This window comes from Octopus bimaculoides, chromosome 18 (genome assembly GCF_046866305.1).
Source record: "Octopus bimaculoides isolate indiv1 chromosome 18, ASM4686630v1, whole genome shotgun sequence".
NCBI classification, from domain to species: Eukaryota; Metazoa; Mollusca; class Cephalopoda; order Octopoda; family Octopodidae; genus Octopus; species Octopus bimaculoides.
The window spans coordinates 1,335,837-1,343,336 of record NC_142945.1 but is presented as its reverse complement, the minus strand read 5'-3'; positions in this window follow the sequence as shown (position 1 = coordinate 1,343,336).

Below are 7,500 nucleotides of genomic sequence, written 5' to 3'. Positions count from 1 at the left end.
CACACACACAAACACACACACACAAACACACACGTACACTGAGAGCCCACTTCAAGTTGTAATTGTCGAAACACAGAATCTTGCCCAATCGACTAAGCAGGAATATTCAGCTTAGTGGTTCATGAAGCTGATGTCACAGCAGCGCTCCGAAAAAGGAAATACAGAACAAAAATTAGAAAGGTATAAGCGAAGGGAATTTTTAAGAAATAGATATGTAAACCACCAGTCGTCTTTCCGACGCAAGAAGAAAGCCACAGAGTTAGCGGGTCGTATCTGGGATTTGAAAGCCAACTGTAGACCAAACACCATCAGGTGGAACATTGTGGAATAATCTATGGCATATGTTAATGGTTCAAAGAGATGCTGAGTGTGTGTAGCGGAAAGAACTCCGCGGGCTAACTAAATTTCAGATCCGAAATTTTCTCCAGATATATCTATGATGCACGTAGTTACATTCGTTATGTTCGTTATATTTAATATTCTTCCCTCTGGATTGAGACGTTAACAAATCTCTAAATATATCCATATGCAATCCTGAATATTGTATAGTCTGTTCGATGTTACCTTGAGTTTCTGAAAAATAACAAACAGTATTATTATGAAGTGAATACAGTGACAGCAATATGGCCGCCAGTCACAATATTTTGGACGAGAGCAGATTAAAGAACCGAAATTACTCAGTAGATTTCATGTTTAAGACTTTCACTCATTTTGTACAGTTTTTTGTTTTGTTTTTGCTTATACATTACAAACTCGCCATCAGGATGTATTGACAAATCCCCCTTTTCACTAAAAGTAGTGTGGTTCTGTTATTTGTAGAAGAAAATATCGCTTGTCAGACGGTCATTTCATGCTGTAACAACTAGACTTTCACACCGATTTTACTATATCAAATTGGTGTGTCTGGGAACAATAACCGCAAAGGGAAGTATTTTCTGCAGGTGTGCTTTGTTTATTCTCGAGGATGCTGAAACTGGTAACCAGAACAATGGCCTCATTACGACAACAAATGTTGCTGTAGTTTCGCTGAAGTAATGTTAGCATGTCTTCAAATTTAGAGGATTTAGACGCATCCCAGGAACACATTGGGAGCACATTGTGTCATTTTCCCTAAATTGCTGTGTAGAAAGGAATGGATTGTGTCTGTGGTCTGTGAAGGCCTCCAAGACAGGTGAGATCGATGAACTTGGTGTTCTTGCAGGAAATTCAGACAGAGATGTATTCTCAGTGAGATGAATTCTGGGAGGAAGTAGTTTTGGGCCAGGATGGATGGTGAGGAACACACAATGGGTGACAAGAAGATGAGAGACGAGTAATTTGGATGGAACAGGTACAAGACTAGGCAATTCTAAGGAGCTGAAGCTGTCGTGATAGTGGTAGAAGAGATAAAGGGAATACGTTGCAAGCCTGTAGCCCAGATATTGCGGTGAGAGTGGACGAGTGAGATGAAGTAATCCTTTGTTTCAACTATGAGTCACAAATGTTACACCTCGTAATAGAAATCGAAAGATATGTAAGCTGGATAATTAGTCACTGGTTTTATTGATTCTCTCTATCGAACTGAGATAATTATTGATTATTATCATTAAAAGCCGATCGAATATTTCAATAAACATTTCAGTTTTGTACAGGGCAACAAACTTCCAAGAAGAAACGGTTACCCCAAATACAATCTCATTGAAATACCAAGATTGCAATAAAGTGTCTTGAAATTTTGAACGATAATTATCTATCTATCTATCTGTCTATCTATCTATCTATCTATCTATCTATCAACCAGCCTGTCTGTCTGTCGGTCTGTCTGTAGGTCTGATTCACACACACAGTGTGTGGGGGAAGGTACGTTGTGTTTGTAAAACAGAGACTCTGTGTGTGTATGTCTGTGTGCGTGTGAGGTGTTTATAAGTTGTTAGCTGAAGATCACTTGGACGCACTTGCGGCCGTCCTGTAGTATTTCTTTGTTCTTCCACTCAGAACAGTGTCAAACCAAATGTTTATACCTACTTGTTGATGCCATAAAGAGGGACGTTTTGCACTTTCCATACAAAACGAACAAATTCACTTTAGACTCTTGATATTCCCAAGTCGCCATGATGGGTGCAAATAGACATTACATGCTTAAGAAAACAGTCAATATGTTTCTTGTCACATTTGCACACCTATGCACGTATACATACATACATACATACACACATACATACATACATACATACATACATGTATACATACACACATACATACATACAAACGTACATATATATATACATTTATATATATATGCATATATATGTATACACAGGCATACATATATGTCTTGCAAACATTATATATATATCGTGGGTTTTTAGAGATGTAGATATATACATAGATACACACACACACGCACACACAAGCACATGTGCACATATATACACATACACATAGCGCACACGTATGTCGAAGATTTGTATATGGGCATTTGCACATATATACATGTGCATGCGTGTGTGTGTGTGTGTGTGTGTGTGTGTGTGTGTGTGTGTGTGTGTGTGTGTGTGTGTGTGTGTGTGTGTATCAGTGAAGACTACAGACCAACTGTAAAACAACGATGATGTTCAAAGCGCCATCTACTGGTGTCAGGTGTTAGTGAGTGTTGACAGAGGAGTTGTTAGTAAAACATTGTTGAATGAAAGACGTCTGACTGTGACAACAACAAACAACAAATCACAGCAATTATACACCCCCACACACACACAGAATCACACACGCATGCACCCCAGGCATATATATGCTTACACGCACACATTTATACACATATGTATGCAGTCACGTGCACATATATGCATCCTCCATATGCATACATATTATATATATATATATACATATATATATACATATATATATATATATTCTTTTCTATTCTAGGCACAAGGCCCGAAATGTTTGGGGAGGGAGCCAGTCGATTAGATCGACCCCAGTACGCAACTGGTACTTAATTTATCGACTCCCGAAAGGATGAAAGCCAAAGTCGACCTCAGTGGGATTTGAACTCAGAACGTAGCGACGGGCGAAATACTTCTAAGCGTTTCGCCCGGCGTGCTAACGTTTCTTCTAACATTTCTGGTATAAATTATACTAAAATTTCCCATTATTCGTGAGATTAAATGGATCAGAACATCTATGGGTATACTTTGAAGAATTAGAATACGCAGATGGGATTTTCACGAGGACAAAGCATGGCTTATAACCCTATCTCCACACGCACACATGGTGTGTTATAGCACTGACTACCCATGCGGTCGTTGTGCATTCTCAGTGATTAAATATCTTGCTCAGATGAACTAAAATTGTACTAAGTTCATGAGTGTGTGTGTGTGTTTGAAAGTGGGTGAGAAAGAGTGTGTGAGTGAGTATTAGTGCGTATATATGTGTATGTGTAATGTGTGCGTTTATGTTGTTTAAACGCCAAACAAAACATGAGACTTTCTCTTTGATCTTTGATGAAGTAGTTTGTTCTTAAATTAAAATTACTATTCAGCGGTGAAGATACTCAGCTACAAGTGTGGAGTATACCAACAAATGGAGGGCGGTGATGGTGGTGGGGGGAGTACTCAAACTGTTTAGTGAGGAGGGGAGGGGTGGTCACATCAGTGACGAGTTACTTTGTCAGGGAATTTTGCCATTGTCACATTTTTGGTTTTATCTATTTAGTTTCGTTAATTTTCCATGGTATTAGTGAACAATAGCGTCGTTGGTCTCACGAAATTAGTGCAGAATATCTACATATCTTACTATGAATAAGTGTGGGATGTATGTGAGTCTGTGACATTGTTTTTGTTCCAGCTGGAAATCACAGGACTCAAATCTGAGATTGAAGAATCCTTGAAGGCAGCAAAATCGAAGACTCCACGCCATAAGACACCAACAGTAATATGAAACGAATACACTGGCTGCAGAATATCTAAAAAGATTGGGAAGAAACAATGACTCATATTTTATGCAGCTGCTCCGTGTCAGCCAAGGATGGATACGTATGACAAGAGTTAGAACTTACGTACACCCGAAGTTAAGTCTGTATCATGAAATAACAACAGAGAAGATAAAAACATTCACTAAACGATATCTGATAGAATAAAGTAATCATACTCCATTTGGTCACTTCATACAGGCAGGAAATCGACTGGATATTGCTGCTAAAGACCACCAGGGTAATAATAATAATAATAATAATAATAATAATAATAATAATAATAATAATAACCTGAAATTTTTGGTGAGGGGGCAGTCGATTAGATCGACCCCCTTTATTTATCCACCCCGAAAGAATGAAAGACAAAGTCGACATCGGCGGAATTTGAACTCAGAACGTAAAGACGGACGAAATACCGCTAAGCATTTCGTCCGGCGTGCCCACGTTTCGGCTAGCTCGCCGCCTTCTTAATAGTAATAATGATAATGATAATGATAATAATAATAATAGTAATAATAATAATAATAATCGATAAGTAAATATTTCCGGTTCTGTAGTTGTGCCTGCCAATTTAATAGGTGTGGTATGACTTTAGCAGAACGGTGAAGAGTGTAAAATCGATTTAATAATGTGTTAAAGGAAGAGTTTACTGAGTAAGTAAAAAAAAAACCCAAAAAACAAAGCAAAAAGAGCAAAAAAATATATATATACGAAATAATGTAACAAGTGAGTTAAGAGTGTTTAAATGTGAGGTAAGAGGGCGGGGGTGGCGGGAAGAGGGAGCCGAGTGATGAAGTAGATTTACCACTTCACCAATTGCTATATTATGGCTGATTAACACATGTTCTATGCTCCGTTATGTGTCGACTGAATACCTCATTAAGCTCTACTTCGATTTCGTCCTTTGTTAAGGCAAGGCTGGCCTATAACCGTATAAATGTGAATGGCTTTTAGTGTGATTAAGAAGAGGAAAATGCTTGGATCATAGGAAATAAGGAATTATTAGTTTCATCGGCTAAATGGACAATGCAACTTTTTTTCTTTCTAGATCAAGTAATGGTACCTTTATTAGTATCATTGAAGTATTATTATTATTATTATTATTATTATTATTATTATTATTATTATTATTATTATTATTATTGAGTGCTTTTGTTGCACAACCGAACACAGTTCTATGTACCTTGGATAGGTGCAGTGTTTTGTTTGGGTTTTCTGTTTTCTATTATATTGTAAGTCTTCTACGTAATGTGTGTATGTGCGTATGCGTGTGTGTGTGTGTGTGTGTGTGTGTGTGTGTGTGCGTGTGCGCGTGTATGTGCGTGCACGAGCGCGTGCCTACGTGTGTATGTGCGTGTAAGTATGTGTGTGTGTGAGCCAAATTATAATGATATTATCTGTCTGCTATACACGTATGTCGAAGTCCCGGAGTTTTGTTTAGGGTATTTCTTCACGTCTTTAAAAATCATCCTTAGAGTCTTTCTAATTTTAGGGTTCGTTTCTGTTCTCAACCCTAACCCTAACCCTAACCCTTTCCCCTCACATCCAGGTTATCTCTATTTGCTGATCCAAATTAAATATATTTGGACAATTTCTTAATGTCTTGGAGAAATACATTCTCATCTATTAGGAATAACGCTGCCATTAGCAGACAAGTGTTTTATTTCCTGCTAATCTTTGACAACAATATTCATTGGATTAATTTTAATCCCTTTGTGTGAATAGACATGTCCTCTTGGCTAAGGTCACCTTGGCGTACTCTGAAATCTTTCTTGGTCTATATTTGTACCAATTCTTTTCTGTGGTTTATTACTATTTATCCTGATCGAATAGATTTATGATCAAAGGCATGCCATCCATGGTCATCCAGCTTCTAAATGCAACCAGGAATGTATTATATAATGTGTCCTGTGTTTCTACCATCTCTCTGGTAGACTTGCAAGGTCCCTCAACCAAAATTCTTGTTCATGACAAAAAATACTCCTCCAGTACTGTTCTGACCTCATCTACAGAGTTCATATTTTTTACCAGCCAAATAATTTTGAAGACTGCGGAATAAATTATAATCAGATGGGGCAATGTCCAGCGAATATGGTGGGTGGTGCATTGTTTCCCATTCAAACTACTTCTGCCTTTGGAATGTCATTCTCTCTGTATGTGGTTGAACATTATAGCTTTGAAACGATAACTGTTAAAGTCGAACTGCACTCTTCAAAACTTGTACTAAGAACAAGGACAAGGTAAAATTACTATCTTATTGCAAGTTGATGCAGATAGCTTATCCCGTCTCCCTCCGACGTTTAGTTCATGCAATTGAAAAAAACCCCGCTTTATTCATGGGATGACCCACCATATATGTATTAATATGAATAACGTAACGATAAATCTCCAGTATTTCATCTCCGTATATATGATGCCTACATTCATCCCCAGTTTAGGAAAGTTTAAACTCTCTGTCTGTCTGTCTGTCTGTCTGTCTGTCTGTCTGTCTGTCTCTCTCTCTCTCTCTCTCTCTCTCTCTCTCTCTCTCTCTCTCTCTCTCCCACTATCGCTGCCACTACCATCAGTACCAACACCACTATCGCCTCCACCGCCGCCACCACCACCACCACCACCACCACTAGCAACCGCCAACAACAGTATCACCACCAACACTACTGCCACCAGCACTACCCCCAGCACTACCCTCCCCACCACCAAGTGTCCAGTAGTAACAGCAGTAGAGTGAACCACAGTCAGTCAGTGCTGTCCCAAACACTCCATCTATAACAACACCACCCACCCCGCACGCCACACAATCGGCTCAGTGCAATGTTTTCATTGTACAAAAGTTGCAAATTAACACTTATTATATTTGGTTTCCGACAGCTTCAACGGACAGCTCTCAGTCACGTGACACTGCACATATATGTGCGTATATATATATATATATATTTCTATATATACACACACAACCATACACATACACTCACATCACACACATACGTATGACATAACACGTTCGTTCATAATTCGCACGGTTATACTAACACGCGCATACGTATACATGTGTCTGTGCGTTACTGTATATATATATATATATATATATATATATATATATATATATATATATATATATATATATATATATATATACCCACAGACATATACACATATATATATACATACATTAATATTATGCATGTGTGTATGTGTGTGTGAGTATGTCCAATACAGATGTATAAACTTATATGTACATATACGCTCATACACATAGACATATTTGTACAAATATGTGTGTGTGTATGTGTGTATGTGTGTGCGTGCGTGTGTGTATATCCATGTGTACACTTATATATGATGGCTGCAGACTCGTGTTCGAGTCTTGCCATCGCCTGTTCGCGGATCCCAGACATGCGAAGGCTACGACCAACCATTTGTGTAATAGGTCTTACTCCGATTGTGCTGTTGCAGAATTATTAGTTTTATGACTGTAGCCATGCTGGAGCACCGCCTTTTAGTCGAGCAAATCGACTCCAGGACTTATTATTTGTAAGCCTAGTACTTATTCT